This window comes from Ambystoma mexicanum, chromosome 2p, assembly GCF_040938575.1.
Source record: "Ambystoma mexicanum isolate Mex_15411 chromosome 2p, UKY_AmexF1_1, whole genome shotgun sequence".
Taxonomy (NCBI): domain Eukaryota; kingdom Metazoa; phylum Chordata; class Amphibia; order Caudata; family Ambystomatidae; genus Ambystoma; species Ambystoma mexicanum.
Window position 1 is genome coordinate 281,557,553 of NC_090923.1, and position 12,176 is coordinate 281,569,728.

A 12,176-nucleotide genomic window follows, 5' to 3' on the forward strand; every position below is an offset into this window, starting at 1 on the left:
AATAATGTGTTGAATTAGACAGCAGGAAGGAAAAAGCTTAGGTGTGACTGTAGGTTTCTTGGAGGTAAGAGCACAGATGGACTCTGGAGATTTTACAGTAGGCCTTTGCATCATGGGCCTTTCTTTCCAAATTTGTAATGGGAAAAGGGGTTGGGCATGCTCCAATTGTATAATATAGGTCCACTTTGAAAATTATTTTCAGTCCCATCCCCCCAACCCCCCGGGTAGGAGGGCACGCTGGATTAAAAGGGGTGGGAGGGGGAGTTGTTTGAGAGGTTTTGTTCAATGTCTGAGAACGCTTCCTGGAAGTGGAACGTTGGTTCATCCCAGAGGTATTCAAAAGGAATAAAGGAGTAATTGCATGCCGAAAGCCTGGTGAGTTTGGTGAGTACTTACAGTTCTTCTGGGGGTTTTACGAATAGGGGATTTGTCCTGGTGGAAATGGAAGTGCTTTCACCGCTTTACATTGTGGGAGTAGTGATTTTCACCATTTCCTTTATAGGATACTGTCTTCCGAGCTGAACTTTTACATTAAAGAAAATCCACTTGTGATTTAATCTCCTTGTCTTAATATAAGATCATTAAGCTGAGAGATTAGTCAGGAGTACAGATGTATCATTGAAGGTTGAGGGGAGGATTTTTTGGAAGGATGTCCCAACTTCATGACGTGGTGTATCGGGTCTCGGATGATTAGTTGCGTCCATCGCTGCAGTTTGGTGCGTGGCAGCTGATTTGGTACATTGATGGTGGCTTGCAGAGCAATATTTGAATGGAACTACTAGGTGAATGGCCCAGGCAAAAGGCATGTTCTACTGATGAAGTCTTTTGATCTAAACTCCTGTGTTCCCTTCATGGTGGGCAATAGTACAAGTAATGATGGGCCAAGAGGTTCCAAGTTAATTTGGCCTCTTGGGTGGTTGCAGTTCTGGGTTGGATTGGCCGTATGCTCATTTTTTTTTTAAAGTATAGTATCATTTGATGATAGATGGTCACTTTATGGTAGGTCAGCAAGGTCACTGGTGAAGACCGGCTTAGTCTTCAGAGTTTGGTGCTGTAGTGAATGGCAGAATTAGAACATATGTTATTTGTATTGATTCTTATCCCAGTTTTTCCCAGTGATAAAATCCCTAAGAAAACGACGGCTATGGTCGGTCATGGAACGACAGATTTGCAGTGCCCCTCATCAAGAAGTAGTCCACTCAAATCCCATGGCCTGTGCAATCTAAAAGAAAACATCGACTTCTTTTGTTTCTGAATTATATTTCTAGCATTGATATTTTCCTGTTTAGGTGGAGCAGTGTGGGAAGGAACAAAGAGAGGAGTGTCCTGCAAATGATTTGCAGCTGTTTGTATGGGGTAGACTGGTTCATGATGGTGGTAGGCACTGTATATCGCTAGGATGTGAAGGTGATCATCCATACTAGGCAATCGTTGGATACAGAGATATTCTAAGGAAGGGTAGGATTTCAATTGTATCTTCATGCGATTGGATGGTGGGTATGCCACTGCCAGAGGTTTCGTTCTGTTTGAGGATAGGATTTGAAAGCGTTATTGCTGAAGTCGGAGAGGATATGGTTGCAGTTATCCCTGAGCCAAATTTAATTTGGGCATAAGTCAAGGTTTTCAGCTATATGTAGGTATGCCACGTTCGTTTTTTCTCACACAGACCAAGTGTTAAGGAGCATGCATTTTGGGTGGCTGGAATAGCTTTTAAGCGGGTTGGTATAACTTTGTGGAGAAGCAGTCAGGCTGTTGAGGAGTGAAGTAGAGTCAGCGGCTCATTACTAGCAAGCTTCAAACCCTCCAGAATAATGCACTCAGAGCGGCCCTGGGCATCTCCAGAAGAGACCACATCACAGCACACAGCCAGCAGAACAACTGGACCCCTATCATAGACAAAATCTCCCTTAAAACTGCTTCACTCACCCATAAATCCCTTAATAACGCGGCCCCCATCTACCTGATCGACAGATTTCACAGACTGACATCCTCGAGACCGACAAGGTCAGCATACAGAGACTGCCTCTCCGTCCCTAACTACAAACGCTCTACCATAGGAGGTAATAGCTTCCCAGTGAAAGCAGCGAAACTGTGAAACTCCCTACCACCCACTCTTAGAATGGACTTACCCTACCAAAACTTCCGCTCCAAGATGTCTTGGCTGAAGACAGCTGCTATCTAAACCTACTGAGCGAGGACATCTCTTCCTCCTGTCATCTAGACACACAATTGTTAATTGTATATTTGTATATATTGTTTGCTCTCCTCCATTACTACTGTGTATATGCCATGTATATATTTTACTGTCTGCAACTAAGTTTCGCAAATTCTTGTATCTGCTGCGCCCTGTTACCCTAGGGTATTCCGGCGCATTACAAATAACAAACAAACATTAAGAGGGAGACTAGGTTGAAGAGTTTTACTTGGGATCGTTTTTTTTCTTGGCCTAGGGTTAGGTTAGTTGAGGGAGTTCAACGAGTTGGAGGTGTTAAGGAGTGGATCCTGGAGGTGGGTGTTACAGGTGTGATGTGAAAATCAGCAGGAACAATACCCTGTATAGTTGAGAAATGGTTGCAGTTCTTTTTCACCTGTGTTGCACTCTTGAGCTTAATATATTGGGACACAAATAACCGTTTGATGGGAATCCGGGATGAAAGGGAAGGATTTATCTAGGGATATTTTGCTCCACTGCAGATCTGGCCATTCAGTGCCATTCCACTTGAAGGTGAGAGGTACTAGTTTCTCCTTGAAGAGGGTGGGGGAGTGGTCCTAAGCGTGGTGGTTTGCTGACAAATGCTTTCTTGAACAGAGCTTCTTCAAGGCTCTGAAACTGGAGTCTGAGTATTCCAGAGGAGCGAGTTCTACACCGATAGTTTCATCTCTGTGGGATCTGTCTGTTTTGAGAGTGCTGATGTCAGGTTGCATCTCCAGTGCAGCTGTTTAAAAGAATTGATGATATTTTGGATCTATGCCCATGGGTAGTGAACCATTCTTTTTGTTTTTCAGTGTTGTTTTAATGGTCGGCACAGTGCTCCAGCTAAGATTTGGAAGTGTAAGTATTTTATCCCTATTTTTTAAAGTTGGGAGTAAAATGATCTTTAGGGAGTACAAATGTACATCCAGATTATTTTACAAGCGAGTAAAAATATGTTTGACTGGAAAACGGACGTGTTTTTGTATTTCTTTGCCCCTAGTTAATCATGCACATTAAAAGATGCATGTTTTACTTCTTCAGATCAGGCAGTAATAATGGTAGTTTCTTCCTGTGGTACTTTTTGCACTTTTGGTCCAAACATATCCATGTAGCTGTGTGGGTGAAAGAAGGGGAACATGGTTCTACTTGTCTGTTTCCTGTTTGGAGTATTTTTACTCACTATTTTTGGTGGGTATTTGCCTATTTTTAGGGAGTAAATGTGGCCGATCCACTCCTTATCTGTAGGGCTGGGTCGACGTTTGGCAGTAATGGATTTGATTTTAAACATGTATTCAGTTTTAGTTAGAATGAGCGATTTGCCTGGGCAAAATCAAATATGCTGTTTGATAGTTGGGTCTCCTTTATGCAATTAAAAATTATAGTGCCCATATCGCACCGTGTATGAAACCATATCGGGCCGTCTGCATACCTTTAAACAATATAATATAAGGCAATGTAATGCGACCCAAACATGTATATTTTGGATGGTCGGTGCATTGCATGGAATTGATGTAAACAGGCCCTCAAGACCCATGTATGTTTGCGTTTCCTAAGTTGTTGTAGTTGAATCATTTTTGCCTTGCAGGCAGAAGCCAATAGCCGGAAGGCAGGCTTCTTATTTACTGGTAATGCAAACGCAGCCCGTCTCGTTTTTGCTGGCATGCTTAGGAAAGGCCAAAAGCAAAGTGCTTAGCAATGTTACTATTGAAGCCGAATGTTGGCTCATTGCAGGCAGCCTCACCATTTGCCTCGGTCATCGGCATCGGTCATCGCTGAGAGCTATTGTCCAGCCATTAGACAAATTAAGCTTCTTTTAATTGGTGCCCTGCGGGTTGTTTATTGTTTTTATTTATTTTATTTAAATAAGAGTTAATCCTAGAGTGGGTGGGTGGAACACTTGCGTGCTGTACAAAAATGTAACTTTTAAAGAAGCTAATTACCTGAAACAGTTTCCCAGTGGCTAGCATTGCAGCTTAAACCGGTGTTTGTGATGAATGTCATCTGTTCATCACTGCTCACTGACTCGGAAAACTTAAAATCTGTCCCTTTTTATTTTGAGTGACGGTAAATGGCCAATCGCAAATACTTGACATTCCCATAGTGGTGTTCTCTAATGCTACATGAACTTAATCACAAAGGTTCATAGCATTAATGAAAATAAAGGTAAGAAAATGCTGGACGGTCTTCAACAGTCCTTCCTAGGTGCACACTCTCCACTTCCCATCCAACACGAGAATGGGCGATCTGCTCGTCCCTAGTTCATAGATCCTGTGCTGACAACCACCCGCCCTCTCCTCCCTGTTGTGAACTCCCCTCTCCCTTGTGTTTCGGTTCCTCCTCCATGACTTGCTAAGAGCTCTGTTGCTTCCCGAAGCTGGGTTTGTGGCAAAAAATATATTATAATAACATGGAGTACAATACAGCCACTGAGCCCTAAATTAAGCCTCTTGACAGAGTTGATATTTTGGTTCACTCGTGTTCTTGTTTCTGCGTTGATTCTGTAGAAGAACCTTGGAACTTGGACAGTTCCTCAATGCTGAGTTCCTATTGGACACTTGACAAGCTCACATTTTTTGGGCCTTACCAGTATATCCCATGGTCCTCTGCACTTTGAACTCTTATGTCCGAATGTTTCTTGGAGTGTCACATTTCTCCGCCTGTGTGTCCCCTTGGTACCTGTGTAACATTTTAATAGTCCTCCCAAGTAGCACTATCTTCTTTTCTTTTTTTGTTTAGTACAGAATTGAGAAGTATGTCACAGCGATGATTCTGAAAATATATGTTGAAATGAAAGCTTCCCAGATAGGGGAATGTACTATTTGTTGCAAAGGTGCTGCCTTGGATAACGGAAACCCAACAAATGTGTTATAGGCCTGTGTTCCCTCAGGGCTCAATGCTCTGTACAGACAATAATTCTTCTTGCTCAACCCGATCTGTCTTTCTTGGTATGTTATAGCCTGCATCCATCTCGACCATTTCTGAGCACTGACCACTTGGAAAAATAGTTGGCTAGCACTGTTCAAATAATGTCCCTTTCCACAGATCTCAATGAAGCCTCAGTGTTTTGAGCAAAAGGTTCCAGAGAGGGGCAGGTGCTGCTCCAGGTCGAACCTGGATTTTCGTCTCTGCCACCTCAACGCAGCAGATTCCACCCTTTGTCGTTATTGCCACAGCTGGATTATCAGGTTGCCGAGTGCGAAACAGGGTTGCCTGACCGCCAGCCAGCTTTGTGGGAGCACACTGTCCGAGAAGCGCTGCAGGGTGTCCCCATGGAAGCTCTCTTACTTAATGAGATGGCTATACTCAAATGAAAAAAGAAGGAAGTTGCTTCTGGTGGCTCCGTTTAAACCATGTTAACAATAAAGATGCCAAGTCTGCAGTTCTGAGCACGTTTTCTTGTGGACTTGCGTGCCAATACACTGATCCTGCTTCTCAGTGGCATTTAAATGATTATTGCAGTGTTCCTTACTTTGGTTTACCTAGTGTATCCTTAGCCAGATGTCCGTTAGTGCTGAGCTTTACTGCTGGCCTCCTCTTCGGTCCCGGAACTGCTGATTGCATCACCATTCTCTGAGCCCTATGAAACCTAGGTTCATGTTTTGAAGAGGCGCATTAAACCGTACATTCTGGTACTGTACATTCCACCATTAAGAAAACACAATTGGCACTGTCACACAAGTCTAAGAAATGATCTGAATATTTCACATACATTGCATCCTGGGGCGTTGCCCTGGGAATTCCTTCAAGAGAAATGCATAATCCTAGAAATCGGGGTGAGAGGTCACACATTCATTAAATATTATTTTATGGCATCATGGTGCTGGTGTAAAAAGTCAATCACAGCACTTGTTCTGACCTTAAGTATTTAACTCGCATATTGGTAACAAATATGGGGATAGAGTACCCAGGAACATTAACAGCAGTGCTATGCCGACGATACCCAGCTCATTTTCAGGCCACCCTCGGCCTCCTCCTCTCCTTCCCTCATCTCTGACTGTCTGTCTGCTATCCAGGAATGGTGTGCCGCCAATGACCTCTGCCTTAATGCCAGTAAGACTGAGATTCTACTCATCGGCACACCCACCCCCTCCTTCCCTGCAGCTCTCTGGCCGGCCTCTCTTGGCCCTCTTCCCGCTGCTACCTGCAAGGCAAAAAACCTCGGGGTTATCTTCGATTCCACACTCTCCTTCTCTCCTCATATATCTGACGTCTCTAAGAAGTCACACTACCAGCTGCACCTCCTCAGAGGTATTCTTCCCTTCCTCTCCTTCCCCCAGAAGCTCACTGTCTCCCGAGTCCTGGTTCTCTCTAAGCTGGACTACTGTAACAGCCTCTATCTTAATCTGCCTGCCTCCACTCTCCGCCCTCTGCAACTCATCCAGAACAGAACTGCGAGACTTGTCCTTGGCCTCAAGCCCAGGGACCGTATCTCTCCAGGACTGAAATCTCTACACTGGCTCCCAGTGGCTGCGAGGATAAAGTTCAAAACCCTCTGCATTGTCCACAAGACCTTCTGGGGTCTGGGGCCTAACTACCTTCAACTCTCTCTTCCTAAATATCTTCCTTCCCGAGCCCTTCGCTCATCCGTCTCCAACTCCCTCAGGGTCAGCCGCTTCTCGAAGCAACGAGCTGGGGGTAGATCTCTCTCCGTGGCAGGGGCCTCCCTCTGGAACAGCCTTCCTGCCTCCCTGAAACTTGAGGAGAACCATCTCCGGTTCCGGAAGCACCTCAAAACCTTCCTCTTTGCTTCTGCTTTCTCTCTCCCTCTCCCCTGCTAATTCTTTGCTGAAACTGCACTGAATCTGCAACTGGGCCACTCTCACCGACCCCGGTCCTGGGCCCAGCCACTCTCCACTTGCACTGCCTCCCTGGCAACCCCTGCACTGCGGGACTGTCTCTGTATCCCTACAGCCCCCCCCTTCCCAGCACTTGTCTGCACTTACCTTGCACTTGCCATCAGCTGGCCCTCTTACTTATTTATTTTATTCTACTTACCTTGTACAGTACTCCCCCCCCCCTCCCCTTCCCCTTGCACTTTCTCCCTTCCCTCTACCCCTGCACTTGCGCGATCTGAATGACACCTGGCCTAGTAGGATCGTTGTCCGTCTTCCCCTTGTTCCCCCCTCCCTGCCTCGTCGCGCCTTGAAACACTTGTGTATAGGCGCGTTACAAATGCCATATCATATATCATATCATATAACAGGACAATACAAGTGAGTACACTTCCATCAACGATTCCATCACTTGTGCAGTGTTGACCCTACACACTGTTATACGTTTGTCTATGTTCATTGAATTTGGATTCTATGTTCACGCTGTATTTGCAAAACTCAATATGTTAAATGAAAGCAGAACATGTTGTTCCCTAAATCCAGTCCCATTGACTGGGTTGTACTCCCTTGTATTGTCCTGTTAATGTTCCTGGGTACTCTATCCCCATATTTGTTACCAATCTGCAAATTAAATACTTAAGGTCAGAACACGTGCTGTGATTTGACTTTTTACACCAACACCATGATGCCATCAAATAATATTTAATGAATGTGTGACCTCTCATACTGATTTCTATGATTATCTAATTACACCCACCTGGGTTTTTCAGGGCATAGCCAGGTGCCCTCATATATTTTTCGTTAAAGAGAAATGCGTCATCTTTTTGCATCTCGTAAACCTACTTTACAACCGGACCGTGCTTCCCGATTACAGGAATGCTCCTCCACCTTTAGTCGTTCTTTGTTCACGTACCTGTAGTCGGTTGGATAGTGAGCGCCCCTCCATGGTGTGCTTCTCCTTGTGGTTGAGAAATGTACCCAAAATATAGACTTCACCAAATCGAACGGCGGTGGCCTTCGTGGTGGTTCCCTCCCCCCGGCCCTGAATGGATCCGGAGGAAGTAGCGGTTCCTCCTGCAGCTGAACTGAAGGGGGTCCCGGCATTGCTATGCTGCTGCATGTGGTAGCACCAGGAAGGGCAGCAGATGCAGTAGCAATGTCCCATGTGTCTTCTGCACATTAGCAGTGCAATGATCTTTTGTGGCATGGCCTCTGCATTTCTCCATTCTCAAAATCCAGTTAGACCGTAAGACTCACTGAGACGTTATTTTTAGCACAGCTGTTCTGCCTCTGCTGGTTTCATAGTCTGGCGGAAGGTTGTTTCATTGATGGGAGCACAGAGACTTTCCAATTTCTTTGGTGCACAGCCCATGCGAATTGGTCAGGCCTGCTCTGGGGCTTGTGGATTAACTACCACCACAGAGTGGTAGCAAGTAGCGCACTTCAGTGATGGTGCACTGGCATTGCCAGCTTAGCCCTGCATCTAATTCCCTAAGAGGCCCTGGAAGCACAACCTATCCCTATTTAGATCGATAGTGGTAAACTGACTCCAAAAGATTAGTTCTTATTAGCACTCTTTCCCTGAGGTGACTTTCCTCCTCTCTTCCTCTTGGATGCCTGCCCATTCGCTTATCAACTGAAGGTTCAATGTACTGCTCAAGTTCCCTTCCTGCTTGAAATGCCAGGCCACTGCTAATGTTTGGATTCCAATTCTAGGAGAGCCCTTGTTCTGCCAGGCCCTGTCGATTGACTCTTCCTTTATATTGGAGTTGCAATGGGTGTTCTTGGAATCCAGACCAATGCTGCATGTGCAGCTGCTTGTTCAAGTACATTAGCCTAACATCCTTTACTGTTTTTTTTCCGTGGGACCTGCATAGACCATAAAGAACGTTTTAAAGATGTCATTTGTTGACAAAAAATGTTCTGCTTTTTGAAATTACTACTTTATCTGTATTCAACGTCTAGGGATTTTTTGGTAAGTGCTGACTTTTAGATTCCAAGACACATACCTTTTTATAAGTGCTCTGAGAAACGGAAATATGAACTGTGCAAGCTTATCACTTTGCACTTCAGGCCAATTGTTGACCTTTTTATGTTTGAATTCGGTGTAGTATGAATGAAGTGATGAGAGAATTCATGGTGTGGTTTGAGTGATTTTAGGTTTACAGGGTGATGCATTTTGTATACACAATTTTTAATAATCAAGGGTGATGATTTGTTCAAGATAGATTAAATGTTCTTAGAAAAAGATAAATAGTTTTTCTGCAAAAGTTGGGACTCGATCACATTTGTGTAATTGGGTGTCAAATGCCAAGAGGGTGTGATTGTGTGTATGGGGGTTCCATCCACACACTGCAAATAGTTTATGATGACTTTTTTGTTTTTTTGTGACAAATCATTACCTACCCTTCAGGCCTGTGGAACAGCCTACCAATCCAAACCCACATGGGGCCCTAAACTGTACTTTAGTGAGCACCAAGCTAACATCTACCCATCCACACCTCTCCCTCCTGTTGCCTCGCATGCCCACTCCTTAGAATTAATCTTGTACCCAGTGTGAGGGGTCCGAAATGACAGCTGAACATGTTAGGTTAAAGACATTTATTAAATAATAATGGGTTGAGAACATTTCTTTCTAACCCTATTCTAAAGAGGAACTTCCCTACCTAAAATGAAGATAGATGATCTGTCTGTGTCAGGATGTAAGTAACTTAAAATCTGTCCTTGTGTCCAAAACATCCTATCCTGACCCTCACACTACAAACAAAATGAAATTTGATGAACTGCCCCCTTTAAAAGACAAAATAGTGCCTCTTCAGTGCTCCTTGGATAGGGGTTCCACCTTGGCTCATGTTATTTCTCGAGCCGCTGAAAACCCGGAGCTCCCTTCCATTAAACCTTTCTCAATATTTGATAAATCAGTGAAATTCGACTCAGTGAATTTCAAATTCAACCCTGCATATCAACAGCAGAACAAATCTAAAAATCAGCATCCCTTGCAGAGATCGAAGGCTTAACGGGTCTAGCGCCTTTTTTAAGAAACCTGAAGACTCCCCTTAAGTCTCCAATAGACCAAAGGAGGAAAAAGGGACGACGTAACTCGACCATCCTGCTGGGATATTTGCAATGCCTCTGCCTTCGTCCCCTGAGACCATACAGAGAGGTTGATACCTCAAACTTTAAAAAAACAGGGGGGTCTGCTCTATTGGCGAACGTTAGTACATATGGGGATGGTGTGTGGAAATTTGGGGTGCTGTGAACTCCAAGCCACCGGTAAAGGATGATTGCTTGCTAGTTCCTAAGGGACGGGACATGGGGGTTTGCTTCTATAACACAGAGATAACCGAATACAAGAATGACGACAAGTACAAGACCCTTGAACAAAAATTGTCTTTTTGTGCAAACCTATGGGACCCAATGAGCAAGCGTCCTCTTTTCAAGGCGAGACAATTTTGAGGCTCTGCAGACACCATAATAGCTTAAACTGGAGTCCTTATGCGAGAGAATCTTATGTTGGAACATATCCTACCTGCAAAAGATAATCTAACCCTGAACTGTAGAAATGTACTGAAACTGCTCCATCATATCCCAGAAATTGAGATACATGAACTCTGAAGATATTAGTGTGGTGCAATTTGTTAATGAAAAAGGAAGGATTGGGTTGTTTTACATCTAGATTCTGCATTGATTAAATCCATTAAGATAGAAGCTGGAGGCGATTTGTTGCCACTAGGCTTTGAATTAACGCAATACATTGATTTCACTGAAAACAGCCCAGAGGTGTTTTTCTGCATCGCATGAGCGTGGTTCTTCTAAGAGTGTGAAGTGTGCTAGCGTTCAGCCTGATACTGCTGCTGAAGTGAAGTGGAAAGGACAAAGACAATCGATTTAACACCTGCACTTAAAAGGTTTGAGGATTGATGGATTAAAGCATCCCATCACTCAAGGGCGGAAGGTTCAAGATGTTCATGACTCTACTACATCTAATATGGGTGCGCAAGACTGGTCATGGCTGGCTTTTGCTCTGACCTTTTCATAAGATTAGAGCCAGGTTGTCTCTCAGCCCCAATACTGTGTATAGGCTCCTGGAATTCCAGGGGGTTTGTCCATTTACTTAATAATAAACACCTTAATTTGGGATGGTTTGACATACTATGTCTTCAAGAAACCTGGCTAAGAGCAAATCCTTGTTGTGAGGGTTTCGAATGTTACCTAAATCCGGCTCAAAAAGGTCCGATGGGTAGGCCTTATTCAGACCTATTGACCCCCATAAAAATTGCGACGGGATTTGTAATCCGGGAACATCTTAATCATAATATCTTTGTGCAATTGCTGATTGTGGAAAAATCATAAGGAGGATGTCGGGATGTAACCATTTTTGCAATCTTTAATTTGTACTGGAACACCGTTCTGTGCAGCGAAGATATTTTCATTGACTCTGTAACGGGGCTGATCGATGAGGTCTATATTGCATTTAATAATCCGCACATTATTGTATGTGATGATCATATTGTTAAATTTTGGGACAACCATTGGCCCTTTAAAAATTTTTATCAAAGAGGCTATTTGATGGTCTGAGACCTCCAGTCGGAGACTCTATATGCTGAAGGGCCAGACAAAGGGTGACTCCTGCAGTATCTACATGGGCAAGGGGCAACCAGCAGGCCTTTATAGATTACTGTTATGTTCACAGTGATCACTATGGCAACCAGTGACCATAATTTATTAGATTTGAGCTGTGCAGGAGTTGCTACTTCAACTGTTCTGGCAACCAGTGGTATCTATTACACATGGGAGAAACAGACCTAGGATCAAACCCAGAGAAATTCCAGGCCATGCAGCTAGGTTGAGCACATGCCAGTCTGGAGCGGTGCCAGTGGTTGAATATGCATGGATTTTGGAAGACTTCAGGGAACGTTCTACTTTTCAGAATAACCCAGAATTTAAACCCCTTTCTATACACAACCTTCTGGTAGTGAAGGCTAGAAATCGCCTCTGCTCTGACGTAAGGAAACTTGAGAGAGCGAGGGAAGTAATGATTGGGAGTCCTTGGCCAAAAAACACAAACAAAAGTAACAAAACTGCTAGCAGAGGGGCAATAGCACAGCATGATGCTGAACATATGTTGAAAACATTATGTAAATCTAACG

The 12,176-nt window shown here is 44.1% G+C and overlaps 1 protein-coding gene across 7 annotated transcripts in view; it reads left to right on the forward strand.

Moving 5' to 3' along the window:
- The window catches only part of PRKCD (protein kinase C delta), a 1,081,757-nt gene that overhangs the window by 110,817 nt on the left and 958,764 nt on the right, over positions 1 to 12,176 (forward strand). For 4 of the 7 annotated variants that reach the window (XM_069643551.1, XM_069643555.1, XM_069643556.1 and 1 more), the window contains one exon: positions 3,007 to 3,052. The exons of the other annotated variants lie outside the window; for them this stretch is intronic. The gene's annotated coding sequence lies outside the window, so the exon portion shown is untranslated. Of the gene's footprint in view, positions 1 to 3,006; positions 3,053 to 12,176 lie in introns of those variants that run through there. 7 annotated transcript variants of the gene reach the window in all.